The 20,632-nt window shown below is 36.8% G+C and overlaps 1 long non-coding RNA gene across 1 annotated transcript in view; it reads right to left on the bottom strand.

The window, feature by feature from the left end:
- Nucleotides 1-20,632, bottom strand: part of LOC118165893 — a 69,907-nt gene that overhangs the window by 41,658 nt on the left and 7,617 nt on the right. Inside the window, exon 2 of the long non-coding RNA XR_004750277.1 lies at nucleotides 17,471-17,510. This is a non-coding gene — a long non-coding RNA (uncharacterized LOC118165893). The remainder of the gene's footprint in view (nucleotides 1-17,470; nucleotides 17,511-20,632) is intronic.

Genomic DNA, 20,632 nt, shown 5'->3' with positions numbered 1-20,632 from the left:
AGAACAGCACAAAGTACAACTGCTTAAATGAAAATCTGTAGAATATAGAAACCTTCTAGGCATGTATAAGTGAATTACACAGGACAGCAGAAGAAAAAGTAGACAAATTGGTAATCTGACTATTTTTTCACCCAGTTTTTGGGAAGGAAAGATCTATCGTCCATTTATACCACGATATATAGCACTGCAGCCTCAGTTAAGGGAAACCCAGCCAGCACTATGACAAGATGTATCTTCTGATTCATAGCAGGCAGCACTTTGTGAGGCATGGCCAGGCTTGCATGAAAGCCAGCTGTGGACAACATACAGAAATCATAGAACAAGAGCATTCCAGAAGGCAGATTTTGACTTTTTGTGTCACAATGTTTCCTGGCTACTTTCAAGCAGCAGAGAGATTTGTTGCTGCTACCCAAAACCTACACTTCATGAAACCTTTATCCCTGAGGGACGTTTTTAGGGTAACCTTCCCAAAAGGAAGAGGATGTACATCCTCTTGTACTGCCTGGAGGATGCTCACTTTCCCTTTTTTACTTCAGCCAGAGCAGAAGGGGCACTAAAAGGTCACTCATGTGACATCAGCTCAACTTGCATCAGCACCCATGCTCACATCACCAGGTGGGAGATTCAGCTGCCCTAATGTCAAGCGTAACCAGCAAACAAGGGCAACAACAAGAGCTTGCAAAGAAAGTTGGTAAATAAATCTGTTTCTCGAGCAAGTACCTGCTGTACTTGTAAACGCACTACAACACAGTGCTTGGAAAGCAGCTATTAATAAACATAGAGATGAATTAGGCTCATTTTTCACATTCAGTACAAGACAGTTTCTCAAGATCAGATTGATGATAGAGGTGAATGCCAAGTCTGAGGCCAGATGGAATATTGCCCTCTCAGATCAATGTAGAAAAATGGTCTTTTGCCAAACAAATAAACAGACGGAAGAAAAAAGAAAGCAAGCCTAATTATACCAACCTTCCTAAGAAACATTTCCAAAAATACTTATTGGCCTTATCTGGAGTGGAAAGTTTCAGAAGAAGCACCAGAGGTGTTTTATTTTAGCTTGGCATGAGTAGTGAAATTACAGGAATGATTTATAAGTGTGGCAAGTGCAGCTGCTTCTCAAAGACAGAGTTTAAGGGTTCTACATAAAACCATAAAATCCCTGAGAGACTTGTAAAGAGCTGGTATGGTTTCTTTTGAATTCAAGAACTTTTTTCTTTCTTTTAAAGAGCCAGTTGGCTTCTGTTGTAACAGAGCTCAAGGCAACACCATTAAGACAATAGTGGGAATACAATGATCAATTGCTCCAAAGCATTGCCACGTTCAAGGCTAGGCCCTCTAAAATTCCTATTAAATGACACCAATCCAAAGATTTCAAATAATAAGAGGAGAAGACTTGCCAAGGACTCTAACCTCTCTTAGTTTTTAGCAAATCACAGTTACTATATAAGAACAGGCAAAAACAATTAAGAAGCAAGAAGTTAAATGCTAAACAAAGCTCGCCAAGCTCGTGTTGTGACTAAAGGAAGCATTCCTGTTGTGTGTGAATTTTGGGTGGGTAGGGTTGTCGATTGCAAACAGAGCTTTGCACTAGGGATAGGTAACTTTGCATATGTACTTTGATGAGCTTTTCTCCTGTGTGGGGGAGAAGAGAGAATCAGCAAGCACAGTGCTGGGAGAAAGGGCTTCTACAGAAAAAGAAGCAGAGGTTTTCAGCATGAAATTCTTCATAAAACATAAATAAGGAGGAATGAAAAACTTGTATCTTCATTACTGAAAATAGTCTAGTCACTTGTGATGCCGACACAACCAAAGACTGTTCCAGGCAGTGCAGTAAATACATCAGTTTCCTATCAAAGCTAGGTTTTGACTGGCTAAATCATACTCATGTCCTTTAGGTGGAAAGCTTTACAAGTCTGTCCTTTGCATTTTTGAAAGACTGAAAAACAAATAAATAAATATAAAATTTAGCATAAATACTTTTACAAACAAAATCCAGGCTGGAAGGCAGCAGTATAGTAACAGGGGGCAGCCTGGCACTGGGGGTGGGCAGTGGGGTTGTAAGCTGATAGGACACAAGCCAACTGGGAAGTCCAAGCTCCTTTGGACTTCACCTCACAGCTCACACCAGACATTCAAACAACTTCTTTCCCTACCTCCTCAGCACACTTTTTTTCCATTGCCGCACAGGACAGTTCAAAGGCTATTGCAAGATTGTTCAGGTCTGTTCTACAGATCTGTGAAGCACGTACATCTAGGTTGAGAGAGATGAGTATTCAACATTTGAGAGGTTGTTGATGAAGATGGGACTTTCCCAATGTTCATTCAGCACTCATTTCACACATACAAGGAGGTTCTGCATATTTCAGAGATGTATCCCAAACCAGCACTCCTGCATAATGGGATAGAACTGTTCAGCCCGGTGTTTCATAGAAAGATAAAAAATGGCGGTTCTTACAAAATGTGAATGTCAACAAATGTCCTCTAAGGAAATCGTAGCTCCTGAACATAAGATTCATAACTGAAAATACTCTCTTACATAAATCAAGGATATTTTAGATCAAAAATATAAACAAGCACTAAAATTGTCATATTTTCACACAGGGTGTGTGTAACGACCAATGAAATCAAGCCACTTCGATCCAGTATAGATTAAAAGATGACTGCATTCAGAAACAAATTGTAAAATAAACACAGCATGTCAAAGTGAGATTTTTAGCAGTAGTGAACATCATTAAGACAGAGAATAAATATTCTACAGCTATATTTTCTGGTATGCCTCACTTTGTGCCCACCTTCAGGCATGAAGCTTGCCCATCTAACAACAGATTCACAACATAGCTCATCGTCTGATTTTGAACATAAACAGTTCAAACTTCCACATGTAATAGGAACAGAATAAATGTTGTTAGAATACTTTAACTCTCACATTTCCTACTGCTTGTAGAAAAACTTCTTCCATTGGTTTCAGCAAGCACTGGAGCTGGCCTGAAGTCATGGGGAGTCATTGGCTATTCCTTATTTTGAGAGTGTCTGGAGTTTCCTTAGTCTGCAGCAACAAACCTCTATTTAATAATCAAGAGAACAATCTGCATACCACCTCATCTTTTCTTAAAAGCAAAGGAAAAAGAGAGAAAAATAATGCTTAGTAGATTTAGAAGTATTTCATTCTGAGTGTCCCTCCACTGGTAAGGATGATGATTAACTCAGATTAGGCACATCAGCTGCTAAATTGGCCTACTGTAACCCCTGTGGGCTTTCTGAGCTTTCTACTTCTAATAACATGTATGTGATTTCCCCCTCAAAATTATATTTCTTCAGGCAGAGGACAGGCAGTCTAGCAATATTTTAAGCTAACACTCAATCCCCACATCACTGGCTTTATTTTCAGCCTATTGGTTAAAGAATTAACCCTCTGTTTTTCTTCAGAACTAATAATAACTAATTGTTCATAGAATGGTGGTAAAGATAACTGATTTCTCAGGCTCTGCCAAAATGAAATATGCCTGCAATTTCCTATCTTCTGGGTCCCCTTTTTTCCTCCTGTCTATCCAAAGAATCAGCATCAGCTTTCTTCACCGCTTTGTTTCACAGTTGAGAGGCTGCCAAGATTCATCATTTCCTGCTTACACAGCAATCTAAACCAGACCTTTTAATCAGATTCTTTATTGTGACTCCTTTTCCTTTGCACTTTTACCCAAGACTCATGAGCCCTAAGAATTAGAGAAGTGGTAGTTTATTTCCATTTTCTCCTCTCATTTCTATTCCTTAATTGCATATTCACACATAATTTAAAAGTAAACATACACAAAAAATATATAGAGATGAATAGATTATCATTGAACTCATACAATTTTTAATGCTAGATGAGGGCACTGACTAAAATAAAGTTTTCAGGCACCGATTTGATACAGATACTATCAGCTACAGATCACAAACCAAAAGAGCAATATTTCACATAAAAGTATTTTAAAAACTAGGCCCACATATTTGAGAGAGCATTTTATCCAAATTGTCATCCATTGGCAATTAAGAAATGATGGTGGAATATTATTTCCCCATTACTTCTTTTTTACACAAATTATCAAGAAAGATAGAAAACTAGATTTAGCTGCTACTCAAAGTCCCAAGCAATTGATTTTCTTTCAATATTAGTCCTGGGACTCAAGAAAGAAGGGAAGAAATTTTCTATATCCAACATACAGTAGTTCTAATACAAACATTTTTTTTTTTTTTTAAATGGAATAAAAACAGTTATATGGGTTCATGTAATTTTCACGATTAAAACTTGGTAAGAGTTTTACCAAGATCTTATGCCTTATCTTCCTGGTTAATAAATAAAATAAGCTTGTTAAAACTATGCATAGCATAGAAGTCAATTCTCTAATAAGCACAAACTAGTATATCTGTCCTTAGCCCAGAAGGAAAAGTACATATGATTTTTTACTGCTAGGATATTAGTCCAGAAACTTGTAATTAGTAATTTTCCTAACTGCAGGCAATGGGGGTTAACAAAAAAGTAGTCCTCTAACACCCTTCATCTTTTATAGTTTCATGTTGACAACTCTGTCGCCTACTAACTTCCAAAAAATTAGCAATTATTTCAAAGCTTTTTATTTATTAGCTTTTTGCTAATGAAATTAGTAATTGAATGACTCAGAGAACTGGCTAGAGCTCAAGCTATACACCTTCAATTCAGAACAACCCCAGAGTGTCACTCAAAGTAACAGTTATCTGAAGGTTATCTCCCTTGAGATGCTGTTTGGTGAACTCAAAAGACCTAGCAGAAAATGGGATGAAAGCAAATTCATACTATATTCACATTCAGACTACATTCCATATACAAAGGACCAAACTAACTTTTAATTCAACCAGTGCAGATTCTTATAGCTGCACAGTCAGGAGCAGGACCCAAGCAAGAAGCTGGAAATAGTTTGGAGACATGTCTCGGACTGTGGCATTGGTAAAAGTTCAGCTCACAGTTTGTTGTTGCCTTTATCCTTTGTCATAAAGAAAAATGAATCAATTCCTTACATATTTGATTCTTGTTAATACACTTGCTGCTGTTCCTATTAACCATGTAAATGCTTCACATTTTTTTAATCATTTTAAGAATTTGATGTCCCTATCCTTCAGTTGTGAGTTTCATAGGCTTTTTTTCAGCTTTGCTATTAGAGAAATCCCACAGTCAGAAGATGAGCATTTGAAAGGGGCTAGAGCCCAAATTCATATGCCTCTCACAGCTCAGGGTTTTTTGGGGGAGGAAGGGGAGCAAGAAGTGATGCTTGTTAAATGGTGATGGCAACAGAAGGCTCTGGGACTCTTTCACTGCCAACACAGTGACTTCTAAACACAGAAAATCCTTGTGTATCACAGACTCAATTCTGTATTTTCATACTTTGTTTGCTAGCTCACCAAAGAAAGAAAACAGGATAATAATTGTACGTTTTCAAAACCAAATTTGCTGAATATCTTCATTGTGCATGGATGAATAAGCAACATTTTTTGCATTGAAATGTCTCAAGCTGACATTCTATGGCTACTGAATGCTCCTTGAACCATGGTCTTCTTGTTTGTAATCGATTTGGAAAAGCACAGAAATACTAACCTTGTGTTTTCTCCTCACCCCTTTTCCCATAGCTTATTAGCAATGAGTATTTTAAAGAATTCACATTTTTATGTCGCGTTGTAGAAGCACTCTGCATCTGACCCCACAATACAAAGCACAGCATGCAGAATGTTACCAGGGGCATGGCAAGGACATGAGACCAGAAAGAGGGATGGGAGTGGGGGCTGTTCACTGGAAGACTGATAAATATGCTAGAAGGCATCATAAAAGTATACAAACTATATTGATTTAGAGCACTTCTCAAAAGTACATAATCTCTTGCTTTTCTTGCCCCCCCCCCCCCCCAAACTCCTCAATACTCGCTTACAAGAGAAGAAAGAAATGGGTCCTTTTTTAAAAATCTGACTCTGTCTAAATTGAACTATCAGTTTCTTCTGCTTGTTCTCCACTAGAAGTAACTATGCTGCCATTAGGGTATCTTGTATTCCATCAATACTCTTTGGACATCACAAATAATAAGGCAACAGGACACAGACAGTTAAACTGTAAGTCCCTATCTGCATATAAATATGATTTTTGTAAAAGAAAGGAGATTATAAAATATTACCAGCAAACTGAATTCTTTTTCCAGGTGCCCTATTAAGTGACAGAAGACATTTTTAAGGTGATTAGAGTATAAAATAGTTCAACACATATGTTTAGTGTCAGAATGAATTAGTTATTATAAAGAAAAGTCCCATGTAGCATATACAGGCAATTGGAATAAAAGGTAAATAGTTCTTAAATGTATCTTTTGTTTTTCACATTATAGTCCAAATACGTGCCTGAAAAACTATTTCCAATTTCTGCAAGGTATATGAGAAAATAATTCATTGATTAAAAAATCATTCTCTCACATGTAAACCTAAGTAGAGCAGTCAAACTGTTCAATACATCTCTATCAGTATCAGCTGGTAAAAACTGGTTTCACATCACAATCTGTAAGAATCCACAGAAATCCCACTGAAACTACAGCTTTAACAAGGAATAATTTAGCCCAGGTCCCTTCACTTGCTAAATACAGTAATGATTATATCAGAGATGGTAAAGACAAGCCATTATGCCGGTCTTTTAGTCTTCATTATGCATTCTTACAGATGTTGTTCATTTTCATATTATTACCGGGTTACCCTCAGAAGTTCCTGAAGCCATATTATTTTGGAAAAATTACTCAATTGCAAGGTAATTAATACAAGCAAATTTTATCCACCTGATGAAAATGATGCATTTGACCCAAAGACATGGGTTTCTCCAGCAGGATTAGCTTAACATGTCAAAGTAAAATATCTTGCAAGATCTGCAGGGCTGAGAGTAGAAGTTATCTGTTTGCAGGTCCAAAACTACAGTGTCATCCCCGATAATTTATCTAAAATCAATACTTTGTTCAGTGATGAAATAATTTAATTTTGCTTAAACAGATTACAGCTTAAAAATAGTCCCTTCCATGGTTCAAGTCCTTTTGTCAATTTGAGTGGAAGGTCTTAGTTCAACTGTGGTGATTTCTTGATGTCCCGTGAAGATTTTTCTATAAAAAGCAACATAGAATTAACAATGCAACATCTTTCAAATGCTGGAGGGATCACCAGGTTGCATATAGTTCTCAGAAATGAGTACAGCTCAAAAATTGTTCACGTGACTACATTTTCTTTGGCCTACAAGAAGCTTCATAAAAGATGCGTGCAATAAGGGAGACTGGCCAGAAGTAGCCTGCAGAACAACTAAATAAATCATTTGATTAGGTATTAACAACTGCTAAAGCAAAGCACAGAAAGCCCCAAAGAAAGGTCAGTACCTCCGGGAAAAGCACAACCTGAATCTCTATCTCAATGAACATGGAGCTCATAGGCTTCCAGAATTATGACTTCTTAGTCATAACCTAAGTAGCTCAACATGAACACATTGCTCATATGAACAATAGCAACTACAACTACAATTCAAGCTGTTACTTGAAGTCCTTAGAAAATAATAAGGCATTAGAGACAGAAGGCTGCAAGGCTACCTAACCTTTGACAGACTCTCATATTGCAGCCTTTGTCTAACTCCTGTGGGCATAATACACATTCAAAGTGCCGCCTTCCACTGTAAGTGTGTACTGGGTCTGGCTGGGATGTTAACTTTCCCTGCAGCAGCCCATACAGTGCTGCGTTCTGCACTTGTAGCTAGAGAGAGAAGGAATTAGGAAAGATAAGGGAATGAGTGGAAGACCTAGAAATGTATTTGTGATATTAAGCAGTAGGGCAAAGCTAAGCTGTAGGCAAAGTTTCAGTCCATAATAAATGGCAACCAAAAAAACTCTAAAACAAAAGGTTTAGCTAAGGCACTGAAAAGCAAAATATGGTCTTCAAAAAACTCACAAGCTGTTTAATTAAAACTACACACTATTAGTCTGCTTGTAACACTTGTTACCGATTTTCCCCCAAAACAGAGTGCCAAGTAAGGTGAATGTTTACATGGGCACTCATGAAAATTTGAAGGACTCTATCCATAACATGGCAAAATTCTTCAGTCCACAAGGCTGTAAATACTTTAGGACTCCCCAGGTGTAGGGTAGGCTTCTGCGTGGCATTCACCTTTTTATTCCCATGGCATGGATTCTCTTCTGAGATCTCATCCTGGGAAGATAACCTTGAAATTTTAGATAACTTTCTTCCGGAACCCTATACTTCTGGAATAATCTGGATTATATTCCTCTGGGCTTGGGATTTTACTCCTTTAGATGGCCTTGCACATGTAACCAGCCAGAGGCAAAAACAGGCTACAAGCAAGATTCAAACATCATTCATCTTTACTTTCTACACAGCAGTATTTTTGAGAAAGTCCCCAGATGATATGAAACCACCTAAAATATTTTGGGATTTGTTCTCTGAAAGAATTTGTTCAGCCCAGCTGAGCTCACTGTCTTTGACCTTGGTCAACAAAACCATCTCCTGTCATATAAGCACGCCTGTATCTTCTCTACTCCTGCTGAAAGTACATTTTGAATCTCCTCTAGTCCGCCTTACAACATCTGGCCTCTTTGTTCTGTCTTTATTAATTTTCCATTGCTTCAAACCTCCTGCCTCCGAACAGGAAGAATAAAACCTAGGTTTCTCAGCCCACTGTCACAAACTATTTCCATCTCAACTTCCAAAAGGTAACCCTGGTCTGCAAGGAATGTGTTGAAACCCTGGTCAGAAGCAGCCGAAACACATCTGAAAGAGATTTATAAACAATTAAGAAGATCAAGAAGTCTTATAACATAATGAAGCCAACTAGAATACACCAGCTACACATAGATTTGGCACAGTTATCAGAATCATACTCATGGGAAAGTTCAGCCCAGAGGTGCTTGTGCCCCCTTGGAAAATGTAATTGATTTCCCTCCCAAAGTTTATGGAAGCTTTTATCCATGAGGCCATGAATTTACACCATTTCATAAATAATGAATAGTGAAAGACAATTTAAATAAATTATTTGCAAACAACTTGCAGGCCAGAAACTTTTGCTTGAGATGTTCTCTCAGCAGTTTCAAAACAAAGAACAAATTCAGTAAAAAAAATAAAAAAATAAAAATAATTTTAAAAAGTCTTGCACTTAATAGACCACAAACCAAAAAAGGGTAACCTTTGAATATATTTGCTACAAATGGATAGCCCTTCGCTTGATGAAACTCCTGCAATGTTTAGGGTAAACTGACCTATTGTGCCTTTTCAGTTTCTTTCTCCATTTTATAGAACAAGGGACCATTTTTATACAATAAGTAAAAAATACTAAGGATCATGTTCTAAAAAGAACGCTGAAAAATCAGTGTGTGAATGCAGAAAAAACACATACATGCAGAAGCTGTTTCAGATAGGCTCTAAGACAGTCTGCTAAGTAGAAACATATACATTTCTGCAGGCTCACGCCTGTGTTAATGCCAATATGACATCAAAATAGATATATACGAACCCCGCTCGGTTTCAGCATAGTGCAGCTGCAGAAAACAACCAAATCAGGCACATGTGCCTGGCTGTGACACAGCAACATGGACAGTGATGAATCCTGATGTATAGAGTGTCCAACTAGCTTCTCAAAAATGCATGTGGAAGAAATGTGTGTTTTTAATGTAATATATTATTGTTGCATATTAAAAACATTTCCAGCAGTTACAATATATTGTAAGTATAATGAATCTGCCACCCTTAAATAATATGAATAATATATGGAGAATGCTGGTTAGCACACATGCTTTCTGTAGATGAAAATAAAATGTATTTGACAAATGGTCTTCTTATTCTCTCAATACCTGGTAAACATGATATGATTGTGAAAGAACTCGAGGTTTTCAGCAGAGCCCACAAGGTATTAGACATTAAAATCCCACAGAAATTCAGTGGGAAATAGCTTCCTGATTCCCTCCAAAACACTTCTAAAGATTCAGGCATAATTATGATATTGCCAAATTACAGTCAAGTATCAGAGTTTATTCATATGTGGAGGCCAAGTAATGATTGACATCAGTGGAAGAGGATTGGACAAAAAATAGCTATATGCAGGTATATGTAGGTAATATCATTAAAGAACTGGAAAGCACATACACTTCTTGCTGTCTGTGAAAAATTACATGAGTGCTCAATAATATTGACATAATTGTCAAAATGTATGACTACATGTATATATTCTCTAGAGTGTTTCAGTATTTAAATGCATAACTTGTAGCAAAAGTAGCCTATGAAACAAAAATGTATATGCATTTTAAAAAAATACCCTAAAAAATAAAAAATGTAGAAATGTGATACTCTTTTTTTTCCCTCATAGGGAGAAAAAAAAAAAAAAAAAAAAAAAGAAGCAGCAGCTATATATATTTTTTTCTGGATCAGTAGGAAAACTATTTGGGAGTGAGCCCATTTTTATAGAGACTAATGAAAGGGTGGAGAATGAAGTGTAAAACAGGTTAGATGTTTTATAAGCAACATAAGGTGGACAAAGTAATATGTTCTGGATGATATAGACCATACAGCGCACCACCATTTCTTTTGGTGTTGAGACAATAGCTGACGAATGAAAAAACTGTAAAGCATGCAAATGGAGTGGTAAACTACAACCCAAAATCAACATCTAGGAAGCGATGATTAAAAATAAATGAGGACAGCAAGCCCTGAGCACAGGCAGTTATAGTGCACACCTACATCTCTCCAAGCTCCATGTCTTGTGGTTTATAAAGATGATGGTTCTTTTCAGAAGCCCAAAAAAAAAAAAGTTGCTAGATAAGCAACTTTTGTTCTTCCTCCTCCAGAAAAGAGATGACTTGCTGAGCATCAACAGTCTTACTTAGTGCCAAGTTTTACATCATTTTATTTCATTGATATTTTTGGTGGTCTTTTCCCTTGCTACCTACCTACTTGGGAAACCAAAAAAAAAATAGGGAGGGGAGGGGGAACAAAGCACTAACATGGATGAAAGCCTTCTGGAATACCGATAAAAAGTGAAAAACAGCTGACTTTTTTAGTACAGCTGACTGTACTAAACAACTTACTTTTTTAGTACAGAAGGAATAAAGCATGTTGGTAAGCTATGATTTAATTTTTAAAAAATCTACACCACCTGCCCCACTTTTCCCATCTTGGAGCATGCCACTTCCTACAGTAAAATATTTCAGTTTGAAAAACAAAACCAAAAGAAACTGGTAACAAACTCATCCAAAAGAAAGCAATACTTTCTTAATATTCTGTATGGGCTTTTTCCCCCCCACCTGATTTCCTGCTGAGATGGTGAAGAATTTGAAATTCTGAAATCTGACTACAAATCTTTCACACAAGCAACACAAGCTCACCCACACTGCTCTTGATGAACCTACAACCAACGTGTTCTTTAGCAGACAAAGCGCAGAGGCTGACAACATGAGGCTGATCTTGGGTGAGCACAGATATAGACACCTAGGTTTATATGAACGTACTTGACACACAACTTGCAACAGGATCGTCAAATGAAGTATTTTTGTTTTACATTTCATTTCTTCACAGGAATATGGCTGTAAGATTATGTGTTATTGTACCTAACTGCATTACTGCTACATTATTGTACCAATTACACTATGTCAATGCTATTTTTCACAAAAACAGCGTTGACAGAAATGTATACTGCAGCCCCAAGGCTGTAGAAATGTGCAAACTCCCAAATGGAGCTTTTATTTTATCCACATTGCTGTTTGATAAATCTGCTATTAGGTTCTTTTTGTTATCTGCTGCTAGTCTGTATTTGTGCTTAAAGTAAAACCCTGGCCATTAAGGAATAACATTGTACAAGAAAATTATCGACCAATGGCAGAAACCATTTCTATAAAAGACCTTAGGATTGTAAATTAAACTGTTTGGGTGGAAGTACTTTATAACTAACAGTTATAATTCTTAACAGCTTAAAACTAACTATAAAAAAATAAAGAATAAAAAATGGAAAATATAATTAAAAAGTCTTAATTCATTTTCTTTTCACTGTTGCTTTGTCCGTGACACAGGAAAAATGTTAAAATACATTTTCTCTTTTTAATTAGGAAAAGGTTTTGTTTTTCTTGCTCTTGTAGACCTATGTCCCACAGCTACCTCTGAAATCAATGAAAGATTGGCAGTGAGTACATTGAAAGTTGGATCAGATCCCATACCAAGGATTTCACCTTATTTTGATTTAGATTAAGAGGAAAGAATTGGCTTTGAATTTGGTTTCATGTCAGATTTTAGTGTCATGGTATATGAACATCAAAACACTAAATTAAATTATACTGCAGTATATACTGAGCAGGTGACTTGCAGTTTAAATACATTGGAGTGTAGGATTGGTCCCAAAATCTAGCTGATTAGCATCCTAACATTTCCAGTCACCAGCAGCTGATACATAGAGCAGCGAGTAGTCCAAAGCCCTGAGGAAATTACATAGAGGATAACCAGCTGCCCACAGGATGGACCAGCTCACATGAAGTCTCTGTACACCCACAAATAATATACTGTTCTGCATCTGTTCCCTTCTGTCTCACCCCTAAGACAGATTCCAAAATTAGGAGTTATGAAGGATAGATTGTTTCCACACTAAATTTTTTTCTTCATCTCCTGGACTCAGATATCTGAATCAAGGAGAGAGACCTTTCATCCACAAAACTCCTGCTGCAACAGATGTTGTTTTAGAGAATTTTACTTATCCTAACATTTTTAAATAGTTTCCATAAAGAAAAGAGGAGTGTTATGTACTTACCATAAAAGAGAAAAGAGGCTAAAGCAGTTATCAAAAAGTTGGGAAATCTACCCTAAATCCATTCTTGAGTCTAAGAAGATTCAAACTTACACTGCCTTCCTCCCAGCAAGGTGCCCTAATACCTAAGTTGGGAACCATCCAGCCATCTCTGTGAAGCCAGTCCTCTGTGTAGTAAAGAATGCATCCAGAAAGGTGGCATATAAAAAGAAAAAACAATAGCTGGGCACATAGCTAGAAGTGCTGTGTCCTTGTCAAGGTTCATGCTCCCAGGATTTTTTCATCCATTTACTATTTAATACAAAATTGTAAATCATCTCTTGAACAGGGAACAGAACTTCCACAGTTACTAAAATCAGTTCAGATAACTCTAAGTCATTTTGTTATCTGTATAAAATAACTAATTCCTTTTTGACTCACTAAATTCCTGCCTTCCATGACTCATATGGTGGAGTTTCCAGGCCAGCCACACATTATATTGGTATTTCTTTTCATCAGTTTTGAACTTGCTTCCTTGAAATTTCATAAACGTGCCCTTGTTGCACGACCCTCTCTGAAACCCCTCTTTCTTTTTTTTTTTTATTGTTTTGTTGCAGATCTTTTTAGCTGCAATTAGAAGAATTGTCTACAGGAAACAATCCTAGCCTTTTCATTTTGATTTATTTTATTTGCGTGAACAATTTTCCACAGGATAACTAGCACAACGCATTATTCTAAATGTTACAGCATAGTAGATTTCTATAAAGACATTTAATATTTTCCATATGATCCTTCACTCCTGTATGTTGCAGTGTATAGCTTACAATTGCAAACACAGCTGCACACTAAACTGTCTACAGCAACATCTTGATGTCCCTAGGCCAAGCAACACAAGTTATTAACATCTATATTAAATGCAGCTACATTTTGCTATAATTCTTTGGATAACAGAAAATTCTCAGAAGTCTATTGGATTAATGATTCCATTTATGCTTAAATTTCCTACATGCCTACAGTTTTCTTCATCTCTTCAGAAATTCATTTTTACCACTCTGTATCATGCCACTACACTCTGTCTGCTGAACTGTCATCCAATGCAACTGAAAAAAACATCCTTTCAGGCTGCTACATTGCATGTAAAACCATTAGGAAGCGTAAATGGAAAGGGAAGGACGGTCATTCAATCCTCTTGTGTCTGTAGACTGCAAATTTCTGAATAAAAGCAGAAATTTGCTATGGAATAAAGTTGCTCCAGAAGACAGACTAGCTAAATCACAAAGGTAATAGGACTGTGTTCCCTTTGCACTGGAAACACTCAGACTAGAAGCACTTGAGGGATGGAAGAGAAGGGTTTGTGTCACTTGGGATTTTTTCCATTGTCAAAAAAAAATCCTCGGGAACCATCGTCATTGTGTTTGCAGATTCTCTGCGACAGGGCAACTACACAAAGAATCAGGCGAATAAATTGTGCAAAATATATTCGTGAAATTGCATGTTCAAAAATATGGGAAAAATAGGCACACGCACATTCAGCAAAACAGAGAATAAATCAAAACCCAGTACAGACAGGGAAGACCAGCTTTTTCCTGAACTGTTGCTACTTGACAAAACTCCTTGGAAAAGAGGTTCTGACTGATATTTAGGAGGTGTAAAATGAAAATATATTCCTAGAGTTCAGAAAAAAAAAAAATAAATAAAATAAAAAAAAAAAAAAGAGAGAAACAGAAGAAACTAGTGCTGAGACTAGTCTCCAGAGTCATGGACCACCATGCAAGAAATGCCTAATGAAAACAAGCAGTATGTTGCACTCCCTGCAATGTTCTTAAGTGGTGATCATTGAGAGTTCTGGGTTGGAATTGGTAGCTGTGAAATCTCGGTATTACTGCAACAGCAAGTTTTACAAAAATTTGAGGAAAAACTATAAAGAAAACGATGAATTAGCTGTACGTCTCACTTCAGTGGCTAACACTACCTCTCACAAACCAGCAGCATGCTGGAGCCAGAATTTCTGGGAGGATGTATCAGTTCTAGCTGGAGCCAGAATTTTTGAGTGATCATTACAGATCACTGTCTTATAACCACACATGCTATTTTTATATCCTCTCTAAAAAAAAAAAAAATAATAACAGAAATAAATTCTTGCTTTTGCAACTATCCTGCAGTCAAGTCTGTGCCCAACAATTCTGAATACCTAGAACAGCCATACATGAGGACTTCCTAACCTCTGTGCAAAATGATAGATACATTCCTTACCTACCAGACAAATTGTGAACTCCCTTAAAATTTATGGGAAAGATGCATAAGAGAAAAATATAGCCAACTGGTGGGATTTACAAAGCCATAAATGTTATTGAACATTAAAACGAAGACTTCAGGCAGAAATACTTCAGAATAGTAAATATGCCACTTTGGAACCTAAAGAAACCATACAGGATAGGATTAACAATATGAACCACTGGACAAATATCACTTGTGTAGGTTGCTAAAACCAGATTCTACCTATGTTATTTTCTATGTGAAGTGGTTAGTCATCTGGCATATAGGTAAGCTACTTTACAAATTAAATGAAACTACTGAAAAAATGTAAGTAAAATAAGACTAGGATGAATAAGAAGATGAGGTGAAGAGAATGTATTCAGTTAGATAAACACTTAGACACGGTACAATAATATGTTCAAATTTACCTGTGCTACCTAATAGCAATCTGAACAAGTCTTAAACTGTAGTTAGGCAAGAGAGAAGGTTTAGGTTTATAAACTAAAACACTCATGCTTTTGTCCTGAGCTCTATTTAATAAACCTATCCCAATTATGAGTATTACTAAAGTTCCACTTTTCAAACTTTTTCTTAGAGCACATCCAAGTACGCTTGTGATGTGTTGCAACTGCTGCTTCTAGTTTCACATCCTGTTTCTGCCTTCCTCCTGCTTGCTTGCTTATTTTTTCATCGTTACTCTTCACTAACAGATGTTAATTAATCAGCTATATTTCAAGGAAACATTATTGTAACAAGCTCAGTACTGGCAAAATCAGACCATTTCAGAACTTAAATATAAACCAACCATTAAGCCTACCTTGAGACCATAACTTTTTCAACACATTTGACCAGAGATGGACCTCTGCAGCAAAAGCCAAAATCAGACTATGGTTTCTCTAGCATTTAGAAATACCACAAGATTTGATGCTCAGATCCATCTCTAACAAAATATTCATCACAGAACACTCGGACACATCTTGAAATTAAACATTTTTCAGGATTTCTTTTGTGAAGAAACTCAGATTTTTGTACCCTTAGTACCCTTAGATATGGATATTTCAGTGAATATTAGCAACCTATAAAGAGCACCATACTGTCACCACTTCTGCCATTATGAAACATACAAACAGTAATTTCATAAACCAAAAGTAACAACAAAAGTCATGGTGCTTTATCAGAATGGAAACAATTACTCCCTAACAGATTAATTTATTAATGCTACGCAAAGGTTGTAACAGTACGAGCTATTAAGGAGAAGCTAAGGCTTGAAAATAATTCAAGTGCCATGCAGATAGAGTTTGTGACACTGTATTTTCTACTTGGGGTAGGTTTCCCACTGACTTCAGCGCCAGATTTGTCCCGAATAATGGGGAGAACATTCTCTAAGAACAATACTACAATACAGAGCCATGTTGAACAACAACTCTGGGTTCTAGCAAATGCTAGAAAAGGTGCCCCTAGAGTGCTCACCCAATTAATTCATCTCCATTATTTCAGCTCTACATAGATACTGCTTTGTTTTTTTTGATAAATACCAGCACTGTGATATTACCAAGTTACAGTTTTATTTTATATTTTTTACACTCTTGGAACAAATGTTGCTGAGGATTTGAAATTATGGCTATTTACACTGCATAGTGAGTGTGAATGTAACCCTATGTTTGTTAGTGTAACAACAGAATCAATGAATTAGTAAATGCTATTTTAAGTTTTAACTTTCAAAGATGGCAAATCATTGAGAGATCTTTGCTGTAACGTGCGTGAGGAATCAAGAAAAAAACCCTGAATATCCACACCTTTCCCTCAAACCAGGTTCAAATCTGATTCACGACACAGGGATCTCCAAAAGCAGTAACATCCAAAATTATTTCTGACAGTTTTGGCCTGAGTGGTCTCTCTCTGTCAAAATTAAAGGAAAATCCTCATCATGTCAGAATCCATGCCAAAAGATGGCAAACAATAACACTCAGGCACTTTTAGCAGAAAGAGAGGTGATAACAACTGACAGAAGGAGCAACATCTCTTGCTGCTTTGGAGTATTTGCTGTGCATTTTGGATAGCTGTGAAAGTAGGTGTCAGCAGTCTGTATATCCAAGTCACATTCCAGTCTCTTCTGTTTTAAACCTGATCACTGCCATATGAACCTTTCAGCTGATAACGTATCATTTATTTAGCACAGCCTGGACTGCTCCCCTGAGCAATTTAATAAAATAGCGTGCAGTATCTTCCCAGAAAACACACAAGATTATACAACCTGCTTGTGCTTTTGACACATAATGGTTGTGAATCTGGTGGAAGATGCTCCTAACCGTAATGATAACCTTGATGAATCTGCTTAAAATTTCACTTGCAATGCAGAACTCATGTTGAAGAACCGAAAAGGCAAAGAAAAAATATCATTACAGAAAAATGATTAAAATGATAACTCACCACCACCGATCACTTTGTTCCCAGGTGTTGTTTTCTTTTCCTGTTGAAACAAAACCATCACCATGTCAGATACCTGACTTGACTCTGCTACACAAAACAGTCAACAGCTAAATGTCTTGGTAAAATTTAGTGTACTTTCTCCCTCAAAATTATTATTAAAAAGCTTAAAAATTGCATTATCTATGGCCCAACATTGGTATGCTGGACAAATGCAATACAGCTAAAGATACAACCAGCCAATATTCTCAGATAAGCATTTCCAGTTCCAGCTCCTTTATTCAGTCTTTAGATGGAGCACCCTTGAGTCCTTCTTACAATGAGCCATTTCTTAATACTGCACTGCCGACAGAACAACAGTGTTAATAAATGTCTATCATGATCTGAACATTTTCACCCAATAAATTCTGTGTGGTGACACTGGAGATTGGTGGCACCCTGTTCTGTTCTTTTTCTGCCATATTATATAATACAGAACAAGTCAGAAGTAATTGAAAAACTACAGATTTTTTGTAAAAAGCTCTAGTCCACTGCCCCACCTGTGGCCAAATTTTTAGAGAAATTCATTCTTTTTCTAACTGATGAGTTCAAAAGGCCTTTTTAGTCCATCGTATTTTGATTAACTGCAATAGAATTTTGATAGGTAAAATTAGGAAACCAGAGCAAAATGGTAAATATCAAATGATTAAGATGAGTAAGCCATAATTTATTAAATAGTGCATTGATAATTTGGACATGTGCACTGGTACACAAAACCTCAGCCATGCAAAAACACCATTACATTTAGTAAAAGATTTTAATCTCAAGGTTTAATCTGGTATCACCGATGGAGGTGAACTGTCTAATTATTTTATTTCACATAACAATGAAACCCTGCTCAGATGCTAAGTGAAGCTGTTGCTATAATGAAGAAAAAAAAAGGGGGGGGGAGGGAAAGAAATGGTCAAGAAAATGCAATCAATCAGAACAAAACAGGCTGCAACATTACCATTTCGGTTTTTTGTTTGTATGTTTTTGGGGCGTTTTTTGTTTGTTTGTTTTGTTTTTTGAGGAAAAAGTTTCAGTCTAGGATTATTGAAAGATTATATAATAGAGATATTTGGGTATTGTTCTGTCTACATACAAAATTTTAAGTGCTGCTTCCAGTTGCCTGAAATGTATAAACAAAAAGCTGAAAAAAAAAAAAAAAAAAGACTTCTTTTACCCTGACATATATTTTGTATAAAATAAGAAATCATTGTAGAAATATACTGAATAATTCTTGTAGTTTTGGTAAAAGGCCAATTGTTCAACCCTACATGAGGAATATTTTGAGGAAAACATAGTGAGCTATACAGCTGGAAATCCAGGCTCACACAGTGGATAGAATTGAAATTTTGGGTCACAAACATGACTGAAAGCTGAATTGGAGGGGGGAATATATGTATCCGTAACAAGTACATCATCAAGAGCTAAACTTAGCTCAGCATTATGTGTTTACATTCGTATCAATACCTTTTCAAGATATGGGGAAATTTTCCAATGGAATAAATTAAAGTCTAAAGAGAGAAATCCTGTTCTACCATACAATTTATCAGAACAATTAAAATTTTAATTCTGATGAGCCAAGACCACAACAAGGAAGCTCACTGGCATCTATAATTGTGAGTATTACCTAACCTACGAGGTTTTGTGTGCAGGCCAGAAGGATAGTGTGTACAACTGAAACAGACCTTTGGAAATGGCTGTACAATTTCCATCCCTGGAGGCTTAAAGGACTGGCTGAATATGTATTGAACATATCAGGGTATCGCCAACCTTGTTTTGGAATACATGAATCTGTAGATTACATTTTCATGTGCTTTCTAGCCCTACTTTCTATGATACTGCAACAGAGAAAACATTTCAATGTATATACTCTAAGTATTGATTTTAGCATGGGCAGTAAAGCCTAAATAATTAATACAGTCTGAAGTATGCCAATTCTAATAACAACATTAATGCATAAGTAGCATCTATTTTATTACTATTGTTATTGACTGAAGTAAAGAAGGACTGACAATAACACCTGAGCCCCTTGCTTGTCCATCAGTAGCACGGCCCAGCTGGTACTCCCGAGGCCCTCATGGCACTCCCAAAGTAGGGTTTTGTCTGAACCTGGCATTTATACATCACCAGTACATCGTGTTTTTCCTCACACACAGCATACTTTAATACCTGCAAGACTACTAGAAGGAAATCTGCTATCACTGTTCACGACTTTCTGCCTAATAAGCCTTTCCCATGCACAGCCTGGTACCCAAGGAACAATTTAGCCCCACAGAAAAAGAGCTCTAGCATGGACTCCTTGGGCATCTGGGGCCCAACACTCCATGGGAGTGTTCCCAGAATTATGATGACACTAGAAAACACTTCCAACAGTTTCTCTGGAGTAATTACAAACAACCTGGTCACGCACAAGATAAACAATCCCTAATTCAATCACCGAACAATCACTGTTGCCATAACCAAGCAGAACAGATTTGTAAGCAATCATATCTTAGTCCCAGCAGATAAAGAGTAGGAAAAAATCAGACAAGTTTGTCAGACTCGAGGAATCACCCACATTTGTCCTTGGCTTTTCATTAATCATATGCTCTGATGTATATTCATCCAAGCAGATTTTCTCCTTCAGCTCAGGAGATAAAATAATATTTAGTAACGGAAAAGCAGAGACATTCTTAGTAAGTGAGGTGTCGCTTCTTCCTGAACCTAACAGTGTCATATCTGCAGATAGAACGGTTCTTTGAAAAAATGAAATGGAGCAAAACAACAGCTGCAAGGACAGTGAAAACTTTTGGAGTTAAGCCACTGTAATGTTGTTATTTTGCTAAAAGTCTTTTGATGAATCATTTCTAGCTTCAGCTGCCAGAGGCATTGATCAAAACGATGTTACTCTGAAAAGCAAAGTTGATCTACAGTCTTTCATCAAGGATCAGATGTTTTAAAATAAACCTAAGGTATAACCTGAACATCAGCCATTTGCAAGGAGTTAATAAAAACATTCAGTGAGTAAAGGTAGGCAAGAATCACAGTGCCAAGAAATTGTTTCAGAAGAATTGAAACACTGTCATTTCCACATGAAGTGTTAGTCAAACTGGAACATCAGTTAATCTAACACAATCCCATGAAGTAGCTAAAGAACAC

The sequence above is a fragment of the Oxyura jamaicensis genome, chromosome 4, assembly GCF_011077185.1.
Source record: "Oxyura jamaicensis isolate SHBP4307 breed ruddy duck chromosome 4, BPBGC_Ojam_1.0, whole genome shotgun sequence".
Classification (NCBI taxonomy): Eukaryota; Metazoa; Chordata; class Aves; order Anseriformes; family Anatidae; genus Oxyura; species Oxyura jamaicensis.
The sequence above is the reverse complement of the archived record's forward strand: the minus strand, read 5'-3'. Positions and strand labels throughout refer to the sequence as shown.